At 36.7% G+C, this 14,853-nt stretch overlaps 1 long non-coding RNA gene across 1 annotated transcript in view; it reads left to right on the top strand.

The window, feature by feature from the left end:
• The window catches only part of LOC118154053 (uncharacterized), a 107,136-nt gene extending 96,691 nt beyond the window's left edge, over positions 1 to 10,445 (top strand). The window contains exons 2-4 of the long non-coding RNA XR_004743980.3: positions 8,251 to 8,340; positions 9,324 to 9,410; positions 9,901 to 10,445. This is a non-coding gene — a long non-coding RNA (uncharacterized LOC118154053). The remainder of the gene's footprint in view (positions 1 to 8,250; positions 8,341 to 9,323; positions 9,411 to 9,900) is intronic.
• The last annotated feature ends 4,408 nt before the right edge of the window (positions 10,446 to 14,853 follow it).

Genomic DNA, 14,853 nt, shown 5'->3' with positions numbered 1-14,853 from the left:
CATACAATTCAGAGAGAGAGGAATTTATACCATCGACACATTACACACATACTCTCATGTATACACAGATTCCTCTCTTTTAATTTTAGCATGAAGTCCAAATCTACACAAGTCTGAATATACGCAAGAAAAGCACCATCGGTAGAAATAATTACACTTTTAATGCCCCGGTACCCCCTGTCTTCAGAGCAGGTCTGTTTGCTGACATAGCTGGCCCCCTCAAAGCCCTTTAAAAAATTGTCAAATAAAATTGTGGGCATTGCTGAAGGTTTTTATGAAAACATTGGAAATCTGTATGACATTATTTATTAGTATTATTTGAATTCCTCTAAGAAAACTAAGCTATGTGTTAGGACTTAAGGCCATGGTGGGAAGGTAAGGTTTCTGGAAAAGTATTAATAATGGGAAACAGATCAACTCTGGGCTCCTCAGCTCACTACTTCTCAGAGACTCATTTCTGCCTTTTGTTCCATCTTTCTATCAGTCTGTCTTGTTCCACAGCTTGGCCACTCATAGTCCATCTGTTTGATTATAACACAAGGTTTTCTTATTCCGAGACCCTCAGCTCTTCCTCTCCTCTTTTGATTGTAGTTCATCCATATTTTGAATCAAAGTGCCAGGTTGGTATGAAGCAATACCACATCGTTTTTCCTGCTCTGTGCTGTCATTTAAAATAATGGCACCAAGTATAAAAATTACATTAGACACATTCACAATCATGGAGAACATTTCACAAGCTTTAACAGAGGCAAAAATTTAAGTACTTAAGAAGTAGATCCAAAGAGCATCAACTAAGTCCATGTAGAAGACGATACGTTTTGGGAAAGAGTGTTGCTAATGTAGTCAAATCTCTCTGAAGATGTACATAAAATTACCATCTTTCTGGAAATATTTATTAATTTATTTCTGAAACCACAATTCTATACTTAATTTCTTAAATCGTTTCCAAATAAGAAATGCTGGTAAATGTTGAATCTCATATAGCTACATTTTAAATAACTAAAACTGTGTAAAATTGCCCACAAATGAAGTAAAACCTGAATGACTAATTAAAATAAGTCATTTTTAGTGGTTTAAATAAAGTTCACATCATCATAGTATTGTCAGGACAGAATAACAAATAGATAATTTTTTTGGTTATCGAAATGCTAAATTTTCAGTACACAACAATGTAGTAAGCAAGTGGAAGAGGAAATGTATTGGTCCCTTGGATATCTATTGATAGATTGTTATTTGAAATATTAATACACACCCATGTGTGCACACACACGTTGCTCTTTTAGACAACTATTTCTCAAGTTTCTTTTTCCAATAACAGTAGTCAAGGTGAACAGTAGAGAGAATGGCAGCAGCACGTTTTGAGGATGGACCAAGAAGCCAGTTGCCAGGAACCCTATTGCAGGCTCTGCTAGTACTAGCTATGTATACTATTTGGCTGTGGGCCAACCCATTGCACCTCTAAAAGCCTCTATCTCTTCATCTGTAAAAAGAGACTGTTGGATTAGATACTCCAGAGTCAAAAGTCTATGATTTCAAAGAGTTGCCAAAACATAAGCTGTAACGTAGGAAACATCATCAATAGTTTGAGAAATGTTGATGATCGTCATAGTATTTAATAATATATTGTGGCCAATAGGCACACTTATTTTTGTGTAATCTCCCCCAAACGGTCTCATATTTATCAGTTTTGTGTACTTGGGAAAAGAATAACTGACACAAACATATTGATGGTACCAGATATGAAAGTCATCAATATCTGGAATTTCTTTTCATTTCTTTACTTTTGTATTTGGAGTGATGATGTATTTGGTTTGTATTTGTAGTGATGATGAGCCAGTATTTGGTTCTGGCTCAGATGTGCCACAGACCCCTAGAATCTCTTTGAAGATGTTGTTCTGCAAAACAAGACTAGAACATTTTCATGTTATGGCTTCATACTAGAAATCAAGAGATCTTGGGTGATTTTGAGAGAAACCTAAACCACCTGAGGCATGACTGGGATACTCCCATTTAGATGTACTTCTGAAAGGAGAACTTTGGATCCATAGAGCATCAGGTCAAGGAAAATCTACCACTGGGGGGACAGAGGAAGCCAGAAGCAGCCCTAAGAGAGTCCCCAGAACCTTTGAAAATTCTTTGGATTACCGGAGAAAGATCTAATTTTTCTGTTAATTTCAATTGTGTGAGGTGTGTAATCTGGAGAGAAATAAGGTATGCACCACTGAAAATGACAATTTAAAGTACAGTTTTATTAAAAATCAGGTTGGGTTTTGCCATTTTTGCTGCATTCATTCCAAACACTTTAAATGTAGTAGTGATACGTTAATTGGGTAGGAAAAATTATCTGCTATCATATTGTACTCTTGTATTAGTTTGTTTTCAAATTGCTGATAAAGACATACATGAGACTGGGAAATTTACAAAAAAAAGAGGTTTATTGGACTTACAGTTCCACGTGGCTAGGGAGGCTTCACAATCATGGTGGAAGGCAAGGAGCAGTATGTCACGCCTTACATGGATGGTGGCAGATAAATTAAAGAGAGCCTGTTCAGGAAAACCCCCTCTTATAATAATGATCAGATCTTATGAGACTTATTCATTGTCATGAGAACAGTGTGGGGAAACTGCCCCCATCAAGTTTCTTCCACTGGGTTCCTCCCACCACACCTGGGAATTATGGAAGTACAATTCAAGATGAGATTCGGGTGGGGACACAGAGCCAAACCTTAACAACTCTTTCAGTGGATTCTTCCTAAAGACACTGTCCTGTCTGTTCCCTCCATTCTAGCCCATATGTAGGCTTTCTGAAATATTGTTACCACTTTACAGATTTCTGCACAATTTTGAACTCAGCATTGATCAAGTCTTTTTTTTCCCTCCAGACAATCCTTATTTCCCAAGATCTCACCTCATTTTTCTCTAGTATTTACCTATACTCTCGCATTTGCTATAACTAAAAATTCAGGTATTTGGGAAATTTTAGTTTCTCAGTATACACCCACGTCTAAATCACTGTGATTCAGTTGGTCCTACCTCCAATTCCTATAGCTTTTGCCAACTGGTATCTTTTCCTTAAATAACCTGTCTCTGTTTTTCCTTTAGTTGAAAATTCTCAGCTGACTTTTATTATTTAAGCCATCTCAAATTAATATAGTGGAGAGAATTCATATGACTTCAAGTGTTTGTTATCATCAAGGCATTGAATCTACAGTGTTTTGGGTTATACTCCTTTTGTAATTTCATCAAAAAGTCATAAAATTTATTCAGACCAATCAACTCTTCATAAACAAAAGCTAATTCTTCCTTCTTTATTTTTCAGTACAGTGAAAATTTGCTTCTTGTGCTAATTTAGGTTCTATTATTTTGATAGAATTTGAAGTGGCTGAACAATGAGAACCAAAGGCCCTTTTAATCTTCTTTTGAAAATTAGGAACACATTGCTATTCACTATCTTTAGATTCCTTTTTAGGTCTATGGGACTACAAAACAATGTTTGCTCACTTGGAAAATTAATTAGTTATTTCTCAGGGTTTATTGGAACATTGCTTATTGTCTGTAGAAAGTGATTACCTATTCATGAATTCTCTACCTTGTGTTATTTCTCTTTCCTTTTTCATGGTCTTTTAAACAACGTAGTAAATCTTTCTCAATTTACTCTTTAAATAATTATGGAAATTATCTTTAACAACGAGTTTTTTTAATTTCTCAAACTCCCTATAACTCAGAAATAATATGAGAGAACAAACTATATGGCTTGTTAGCAAATATAAACAAGAATTTAAAAGGATAAAGAAATTATGTGTAAAATAAAAGTTAACATATTCGAAGTTGTACAGTAATTTTATAAGATAAACTCTGCCCATTATAATGAAACATAAGATTCCAGGAACGTACTTACTTTGATCTGAATGCTCTGGGTAATTATATACTATTTAGTATGAATTTGGATGACCTACCCCGAGTAGATAAATTGATGTATAATGTTACATAACATGCTGGAGGAACAGTTATAAGTTTATGGCTATGCTCTCAGACATTTTCTACTCTTTTGAAAATACTTTATCCTTTCATAGATGTTTTGGCAAAACATGGCATTGTCTATTTTTAGGGAATTTCACTATACAATATCTACTTTGTTGTCTTATGATACTGGAGTGAACCAAAAAGTACACCATTACAAACAGATATTTCTAGAATTAGTCACTCAATCCTAGTTTGTAGATTTATTTCCTCTTTTAAAATCCTGTAATTTATATATTATAATTAATATAGGACCTAGTTAGATTATTTTAAATTTGTAATAACACATTCGTTATGCAATAATTTCTTTTTTAATTTTTAAAAATAGTTTTATTAAGGTATAACTAACATATAACAAACTGTGAAGTTTGGCTAGTTTTGCAATTTGACTAGTTTTGATATATGTATGCACCTGTGAAATAATCCCTGAAGTCAAGGCAATGAATATATCCATTTTCTCCAAAATATTTTTCATGCTACTTTCCTATGCCTCCCTCCGACACTCCCCATCCTCAGTCAGCCACTGCTCTGCTTCATACCACTAGAGGTGAGGTTGCATTTTTCTTGAATGTTATATAAAGGGAATAACATAATGTGTGCTTGTTTTTGGTCTAGATTCTTTTACTCAGCACAGCCATTTTGAAATTTATCCATGTTGTAATGTGTAACAATGTTTCATTCCTTTTTATTGTTGGTTAGAATCATTGCGCGACCGATACCACTAACCATTTGCTTGTTCACTGACCTGTTGATGGATGTACAGCAGATACTTAGACCAACGGAACAGAATACATAACCCAGAAATAAATTCACACCTTTACTGCCAAATTATTTCTGATAAAGGTGCCAGGAACGCACATTGAAGAAAGGAGAGTTTCTTCAATAAATTGTTCTGGAAAAACTGGATATTTGTGTGCAGAAGAATGAAAGTAGTTTCCAACCTCTTAGCATCTAAAAAAATCAACTCTAAATGTATTAAAGACTTAAATGCAAGACCTGAAACTATGAAGCTACTAGAAGAAAATACAGATTGAATGCATCTTGAAGTTGGAGTGGACAAGAATTTTTTGAATAAAAACTCAAAAGCACAGGCAACAAAAGCAAAAATAGACAAAAGAAATTACACTGAACTAAAAAGTTTCTGTATGGCAAAAGAAACAATAAATAAAGTGATGAAACAACCTACAGAATAGGAGAAAATGTTTTCAAACTATGTGTCTGACAGAGGGTTAATATTCTGAATATATAATGAACTAAACTCAATAGCAAAAATTCAAATAAACCAATTAAAAAATGTGCAAAAGGCCTGAACAGACATTTCTCAAGAGAAGACATACATATGGCCAACAGATACATGGAAAAATACTCAACATCACTAACATCACAGAAATACGAATTAAAACTATAATAAAATATCATCTTACCCCAGTTAGAATGGCAAATATAAAAAAGACAAAAAGTAACAATTGCTGGCAAGGATGTAGAGAAAAGAGTACTCATAGTATTGTTGGTAAGAATGTAAATTAGTACAGCCATTATGGAAAACGGTATGGAGGTTCCTCAAAATATTAAAGATAGAACATACCAATAATCCAGCAATCTCATTACTGGGTATATATATATATATATATATATATGCAAAGAAAATGAAATCAGTACAGTGAAGAGACATCTGAACATCCATGTTTATTGCAGTGCTATTCACTGTGCATTAATTTATGCCAGAAGTTACATACCAGTGACATTCAGCTCACAGGTATGTTTTATATGAAACACACTGTCAATAAAAATAGTCACGATCCTTTAAACATTTATTATTTCATATAAAAATTCAGAGATGTGACTTCTTTTGGAATAACCAAAGATTTGGAACCTGGTCACAATTAGCTAGAGTTAGTTGCTGTGGTTCTCCCCAAGCCATGTACCAGGGCCTGAGATACTCAGTTCACAAGAATCCTCACCCAGCCTCTTGACTCATGTGTTTGGCTTTTCTCGCCCTAAGATCATCCGAGTATACCACTTCAGGTTTAAGCAATCTACAGGGTCTCAGTTCATCTTCCTGTAGAGTTTCTTTTTTCAATTATTTTAGTATTTTATTTTATGTTTAACTTTTATTTCAGGTTCAGGGAGACATGTGAACGTTTGCTGTATAGGTAAACTAGTGCCATGGAGTTTGCTGTACAGATTATTTCATTACCATGACATTAACCCTAGTACTCAATAGTTATTTTTCTTCTAAAATTAATATCTTTAATAGACAACATTCAAAAAGATGAAAATAGAAGTATATTCTCTAAATAATTATTGCCATAGATGTAAAACAAAATAAACCCATACTTTCAGGATACAGACTTTCAGGGAAATGGAAGCAGTCTGGGCCAAAACTACTCTGCCCACCACTGATAACAAAAAATAGACAAATTGGCATTTCCTCCCTTCTCTGGTAGTGAAAACCTTTGCAAATGTCCAATATCATTAGTTTTTATGTTCTGTATTTTGCTATAAGCTAGTCCTTAGAGGAACGAGCATTTTCAATGCAAGGACAGTGAAATGTTAAAGTAGAGTATGAATTTATCTATAAATGCCCCAGAGAGGTTAGAGTGGCATTGTGGGAAGATCATGAGGCTGGAAGTAAAGATTCTTTTGTTTGACATTGGCTTGATGTCATATTTTAGTCATGTGACCTGAGGGAAGTCATTTCCCCCTCTTGGTCTCAACATAAATTGGGGTGGCGATTATTTGCTTAGACTATGTCTGAGATCAAGTTAAGGGCTGACATTCAATGACAATATTTTAGATCAAGGATCCACTTCTCTCGTGCCTCTCCTTTCTCTTAAGGAATACTGGCTGCATGACCTATACACCAGTACATGAAGCATGGAAGTGCATTTATACAAAGTACAGCAGTTGAAGAGTTTCCCTGCAGTGCTGTGGAAAAAATCATCCTAGCTGTAATAGCTTACGAGGAGTTTTATTCTTACCTTACAGTTTTCTGTGTTTTGGCTGATCTAGAATGGGATTGGCTGAGTAGTTTACTTCATGCTGCAGGTTGGCTCAGCTTGGTGCCAGCCTGTGTTTGGTTTTTGTCTGTTCCACAAGTACTTTTTTCTGTAGCCCAGGCTGCAGTGGTAGCAGCTACCTACCCAAGACATGCTCTTCTTATGGCTTAATACTGGAGCTTAAAAATCCAAGCCAAGCCATGCAAAAACACTTAACAAGGCTTCTGTTCCATCATGGCCGAGAATAACATGCTTGGATGAAGGAAGAGAATATTTGCCGAACAGTAATCTTCACTACATGCCAAGCAAGGTCCACCACTACAGACATTTTTGATAAAAGTATATTTTCATAAGTTAGTATAAACAATTGACTCAGAACCATTTTAAAGGATTACTTTAAAGATTAATATCTGTAATACACATGGGGAGTGTTCTGAAATGTTGAGAAAAAAACTTTTTGTTTTTTTGAGACATAGTCTCGCTCTGTCGCCAGGTTGGAGTGCAGTGGCGCAATCTTGGCTCACTGCAACCTCCTCCTCCTGGGTTCAAGCAATTCTCCTGCCTTAGCCTCCTGAGTAGCTGGGACTACTCAGGTGCATGCCACTACGCCCAGATAATTTTTGTATTTTTAGTAGAGACGGGGTTTCACCATGTTGGCCAGGATGGTCTTGATCTCTTGACCTCGGGATCCACCCACCTTGGCCTCCCAAAGTGTTGGGATTACAGGCGTGAGCCACTGCGCCCGGCTATAGAGAAAAAAACTTTCAATAATCTCATTTGTGCATGGAAAAGTGAACCACTCTCCCACTAGAGTTTTACATGATTGGATTAGGTGTGCTTTTGGATAGGAGAAAGCAAACCACCATAGCATATATGTACCTATGCAACAATCCTACAGGATGCAGGATGTGCACATGTACCCCAGAGCCCAAATGCAATAATAATAATAATAATAATAATAATAATAAAGAATGGCCAAGTAAGCATTTCTGGGGTCTGAATCTGACACAGATGGCAATGTTCAATGTGATGACAACAGAAGTAAGGCTTACCTTTTTCGAAATTGTATTAGCTCAGACTCAACCATAATGTAAAAGTATGAAGCCTAGACCTGAGAATAGGTAACAGAACCTAGTTATGTTATCCTTAAATTTTTGCACACGTTGCAGATGGTAGTTTCTCACTTGCATTAATCAGAATTCTTTTTTTTTTTTTTTTTTTTGGTTATAAGATATAGAACTACAACTCTAACTGGCTTTAGCAATGAAGAAATTTTCTGGTTTCACATCCTTCAAAGGTCCAGAGGTAGCTACAGATTCAAGTATGACTGGATGCAGAGTTTTTGCCATCTTCACTTGTAGGGCTCATTACCCTCTTTGTTGGCTTAACCCAAAGGAAAGTTTCCTTTCCCCAGTAATGTTTATGAAATTTTGGAATAGTGGTTCATTAATTTGGCTTGTAGCATGTAACTAATTCTTTCCCAATTGAGTTCAAGGACTGAAATCAGCTACCTGGCCAGCCTGTGTGTTGTGCCTTCTCCTGCAGCTGACATGAGATGTTAGACTAAGCTAAATTGCCTAGACTAAGAATGGAGAAATTTTAATTAGACAGAGGAAAATACAAGGGCTCTTTTCCAGAGAAAGGGGCAAGGATGTTGGACAGATAAAAACAACAGATGTCTATTACGATATCTGCTCATCAAAGATGAACAATGCATTAGGGTGAGGGACAATTTATGAAGCAGAAGTATATTGGAAGCTACTGACTAAAAAGCTGAAATGTTGTAAGTGGTATGGTGCTATACGAACATTGCCTCTAAATGCCAGTGGAGAGAGTGCCATTTGAAGCATTTGTTGTTTATTTGTAGATGTTAAGAAGGACTTTTCATTCGTTTGGGCCCAACAGCAATGTTAACTCATAGCCAATAACATAAACATGTCACTAATTTATATCTGATGACTTGTTGATGACGGGTTGACCCAGCTTATTAGAGTATGGGGGTGACATAGCCAAACCATGGATTCAGCACTCATGAGGGAAGCCAGTTAGTTATTTTACCATGTAGCTGTATATAAATGCCAGGATTAAAATGGTTATTAAAAATAAATATTTAAAAAGATATATTCTAGGCCAGAATATGTCTTCATATTTTTTTTCCACTGGCAGGGAAAGGAGGGCTCTTATTCTTAGTTCCACATGAGATGGCAAAATCATCTAAACTTCTATCATTGCCTACAGTACTTTATGTATAATTACATTGTTTCTTCAAGGTGCCCTTATTATTTCTCCTCTCATTTTTCCCAGGAGACATGCACCAGGAGGAGCTGGCAAGTTTCCTTGGCAAGAACAGATGAATAAATAAGAAGCATGAGCTTGCGACTTTTAGCTGAGGTGATTCGTCAAAAACCACAGCACTGTGGCTGTTTTCAGATTTTAAGGGTTATGTTCAACCTCAATCAAGGGGAAGTTTGAAAGCTGTTATAAATCATCAAATAAATTGAGAAAAAGATTTTGGTAGAACATGATGTTACTTGTTCACGTATGACTGAATATATTCACCTGAAGGCTTTTCTAAGCTATGCTAGTGTTAGACAACGGTGATTACCTACTCATGTTTGTCTAATGTATTGAGTGGTGAGTGGCATTCAGTGAGGACCCCCATGATGAATAATTGGCTTTAATCCTTAGGAGAGGACAAACTGTCTGAGCAAGAGACCCCTGATGATCAGTCACTTGTTATAAGTACCAAGTGGTCAATATAGATAAATTGGATTCTACAATAGGAACTGGATTTATTAATGCCTTTGCAAGTTTTCAACGTTATTTTGTAGATGCAACAATGCACACTATATGTGTCTAGTTATTTCTGTTTTCCCTTCAGATCTCCTCTCCATGGTTCTCCTCTGTGTGCTGTTCCTGGAGATTGGCTTTTATGGACCATGTCAATGAGATTCATTGCTTTATGCCCTCCCACTGGATTCAGCCAACAGGAAGTGCTGTTTAAAAACTTGGAGAGTGGCGTGGGAGAGTCATCTCAGGGTTTATATTTTCCTGAGCCAGGCCCCCTTTCTCCTGGCTCATTGCATATTAACGTCATTTCTTTCCCAAATGCTGTAGCTCCCATCAGAAAGCCCTCTCCAGATTCTATTAACCTCGCTATTCTCTTGTATCTTTAGGCCTGACAGGATAACAACTCCAGTCTGTTGCTAGTCCTGTGGGCTTCATCATGCTTCATTTGCTTGATTCTCCCATTCATTTGTAAGTAGTCCCTCAATAAAGTCTTCTCAATTACTCCATCTGTGTAAACCATCTCTGTCATGCTAGATCCTGACTGACATATCACCTATGTAAAAGATGACACATGCTATACGTGGGATACATTTACATTCAAATTGTGACATATTTAAGTATGGCATTTTTGATGAATGAAAGGAAAACAAATAGCCTTCTGAGAGGTTGGCTGGGTGAACACAGTAGCCAACATTAAAAAAAGCAAACGAATGCAACTTAGAACAGCAAAAATGTGACATATATTGGGGGCAAAAGAAATGATACGAAAAAGAATCATGTTAAGAGTCATGGAAAAAATTGCGAAATCAATTTGCAATTTTGGGAAAAGTCTTCAGGGCTAAACAACTAGAATTCAAATTGTAAGCAACCAGAAAATCCTAAGGGCTAGGAAATTACAAAAAAGGAAAAGGTGGAGAAGGAGGATGAGGAGAAGAAGGAGGAGGAGGAAGAGGAGGAGGGCTCACTGAAGGAAAATAATGTAAAGGTTTAGGAAGGCAGGATAATAGTTACATGACCCTTCTGGGTGACAGCACTCAGAACCACCATCTGGTACAGTAGTATCGTGGCTCTGTCCATGGTGCTGGCCAAATTCACAGAGCTGAACTTTTCTGCCTCTGCAGATCAGGTGAGCTGAAAGAATTCTTAATGCCTAACTGATGTGTTTTCAGACTTCCCAGGAAATTAGAGCAAATTGTGCTGGGCTAAAAGAAGAAGGGGTGGTGTATCTCATTTGTCTCCCAGCTATTACGTGTTTGTAGATGATTGATACTAACATTACTACCACCGGCAATTGATCTGAGAATATTGCTATGCTAAAAACAATTTACCATGAAGATAGGCACAAATGAGGTGACTCTGAGAAGCAATTTCAAAATAAGAGGTCACAGTGAAAATAAATCTGAAGTTCACGAGATGGAAATACTCCAAATGTGTATAAGTTTGGGGATAAGTTTCTTCTAATTCTTTCATTACTTTGTCCTGGGCAAAAAGATGATTATTTTATGTAATCACATGTTCCAAATATGATAACAATTATTAAAATGAATAGAATGAGAATAAATTAGTAGGCACCACAATGAATATTTTTTGCATGTAGAAGAAATAACAACTTAAAAATAAGGTTTCACTTTGTTATTGTAACACAACCAAAGAAATAGGTGTTTAAAATGTCTTCTTTTGTATTTTTATGGATTCAGGGGTACATGTGCAAGTTTGTTACATGACCGTATTGCATAGTGGTGGAATTCGGGCTGGTTTTTTCTTTAAGCTATCTTCAATCTGATCATTCTTAACAGAAATAAACATGAAGTTTCTCATAAAATTATTAAATGTATAATCAATAAGAAAAATTTATCCATTTGGCAGTTTTGCAGCTTTGATATTAAATATCTTAAATATAAAGTGTAAGATTTAATACTATCGGGAGCAATGCAGTGGCTTCTGAAATCTTTTCCTTGCATTGAAATGAATGGTGTGAAGATAGGAAAGGAAAACTGGAATAAATTGCCAACAATGAGGAGAATGGCAAACTAATGAGACCACCAAACAGAGGCAGGAACTGTCTTTACAGCTTCACAATCAAGTCATTAAAAAGAACAGCATAGACTTACAATCACATATCCAACCATAATCACTTGGAAATTCAAGCACTTGAAAGTCACCTTGCATTCTACCTCTTGTCTTTCATCTTCTGATTTTGGAAGTCTCTGGTTTTGGTGACAAGAATATTAAAGGATCTTGGGACACAGATTGTCAGCCTCATCAGAATGGTGCTAGACGAACTGTATAACCTTTTGTTACTCAGGTTTTTCTCAAAAATAATACATAAGCTATCTGGTCCACAGGATTGTTTTGGGTTTTAAATAAGGATATATATATATATATATTTCATATATATTAATTATACACACACACACACACACACACACACACACACACACATATATATAAAAGCAGAGATCAGATTTTATTAAAGTCCCAAATTGAGTTTTCCCAAACCTTAATTGGGTTTGGCCTGTAGAAATCTTTATCCTCCCCAAAGCAACTGAAAGTTTCTCGAGATTACTCATTTTTACTTGCCTTTATTGCTGGACTTCCTGTGTACTAATTGGCTACTCTGGAAAGAATTGCATTAACTGAGACATGGAACTCAAGACCCCCTCAAATTTCCAGTCCCAAACCTACATATCAAACTCATAAAGATACTCAGGAGTACTTTTGCTCTGGAGTTAGTAGGAGGCACTCCTTAGGGAAAGCAAATATGTTATGAAATGGAAGTTGGTGATGAAGATAATGGAAGTGATGGTGGTGATGGAGATGATGCTAACGCATAGTTTTTGTGCAAAAGAAGATTGTGATGATTTTCAGTCACTGTCCTCTACTCTCTCATTGTGCATTATATTTTCAAGACATCCAGCACATAGGAACTTATAATGTAAATTAAAACTTATAATGTAAATTAAATGTTTTATTACTGGATGAAATATGTTCCCTGACTTCAGTAATCATGTAAAATCGCTAAAACGATGCACTGAGTGCTCACTATGTATAAGGTATCAGGCACTGTTTTAGTTCCTTACATATGTTAACTCCTTTAATACTTGAAATGAGGCTTTGAAGCAGATACGTTTCTTATCCCCATTTTACATGTGCTAAAACTAAGGCACAAAGAGATTAAGTTGTTTCCTGATCAAGGTCACTGGGCTACTAAGTTGTGAAGCCGGAATTCAAATCCATGGAGTCTGCCACCCCCAACCCTCCCCTGAGCCCGTGCTCTTAACTATGATGTTATGACCCTATTAGTCCTATCTCCACAGCCAGGAGAAAGAGCATGCACTTCTTAAACACATTTGGATAGAAATCTGGATTCCAGAACTTCCCAGCTATGTGCCCTTGAGACAGTTACTTCACCTCTTTAAGCCTCAGTTCCTCTGAGAGTTCTTTTAAGTCCAAGTGATAGAATTCATTTGAGTCAACCATTTACTTATTTGCTGAGTACCTATGAGCTTAGAATTAAGCTAGGTGCTATTAATTAAACCATCTATGGGCAGAGAATTACACCACCATTCAAAGGTTTTGCTCACAAATACAAGCATAAAGATGCTTAAAAAGACTTGCTTAATTGGAATAAATTTTCCTGCAGCTGGCCCTCAAGCATTCCAGTTTTCCTTAAGAGGACAAGAAAGGCTGTTATGGGAGAAACCCATATCTTTGCTTTTCCCTTTCTCCCTATATCCCAGTGTATCCTTTTTAAATGGAATTTTCTTTATTGTATTTCTGAGGCAAAGGCAACTCCTTTAAAAATCTGCCATCTATAATTACTTTTGCAAATCATGAATGTACCACAGGACCCTCCGTGAAACCTAGACACTGAATATTCAGTGGCCTAGTGGGTTACTAATGCATGTGGGCAGGAAAGTTGTCTTTTCATATCACTACATTGATACAACTGGGAAAAGAGCCTTCTGATTCTACTGATGGTCCCCAAATGCCAGTGAGACCTCAACCTCAGCTGATGTCCAGGCTCTTGACACCATAGTGAGAAGGAATTCAAGATTAGTATGAAAATAGTGAAAGTACTGAGATTTATAGCAAAGCAAAAGTACACACTCAATAAAGGGAGCACACACTTGAATATCAAGAGTGAGTCATGCTGCAGGGTTTGGGGCTTGTATCTTTATGGCCCTGGGGGGTGTGTGATTCAATACAATAATGATCATAGAATGAGATCCTATGTGAAACCTAGGTCAAATCCAGTACCATGTTGTGTCCAGTTGATCTTAAGCAGCCTGGCCCACACCCTAGTTTTGCAGGGTCTCATCAGTTCCTAGCTTCTGCAGCTATTTCAATAGTTTCCTTTTGCCAGTCATGCGAAGCTGCTGCCTGGAATTTTCTATTCCCCTGCATTCACTTTGTATTATTCCTGTCTCATTGGCTGTCAGTTGGCTGCTTGTCTTAGCATGGCAGACTGATTCTTCTGTGGAGATGCTGTGTGTTGGCTCTGGGCAAGGGGAAGGCAACAGTTTCAACAGACAGATTGTGACTGTTCTTTTTCCCTCATCTTTGAGTTTGATGGTAATAAAGCACGTGACATGGATTGCCCACCCAGATCACAGTCTCAGGTTGCTAAATAATCTTGAGGATTTATAAAGGCAACACACACATCCAATGAAGAGAAGCCATGGAACAAAGAACACAATTCTTTCTGGTGACAGAGTTCTGTCTCAAACTGTGTAATCACCAAAGCGTTTCAGATCAAGGAAGGGCAAATGAAAAAGAAAGGCTTAAATATGCAATTTGAGGCTTCTGGGTTCATGATCAGTGGGCATGGACTGAACAGCAGAAAGGTTGCATTGAGGCAGAGCATCCTTCAGCATGGCTTAGATCAAGGCCAGGTTGCTTTTCCATTAAATAATGAGTCATTTTTTTCAATACTATGGTTTCCATCCTTCTATTTTTCCAACCGTAGAAACCACTCTCCACTATGGGGGTGGAATCCTTATAATGGAATCTGAAAATTTAGGAAAGTCAACTTTAACTCTCT

This window comes from Callithrix jacchus, chromosome 5, assembly GCF_049354715.1.
Source record: "Callithrix jacchus isolate 240 chromosome 5, calJac240_pri, whole genome shotgun sequence".
Lineage (NCBI taxonomy): Eukaryota > Metazoa > Chordata > Mammalia > Primates > Cebidae > Callithrix > Callithrix jacchus.
Note: the sequence above shows the minus strand (reverse complement) of the source record. Positions and strands in the feature narration are given on the sequence as shown.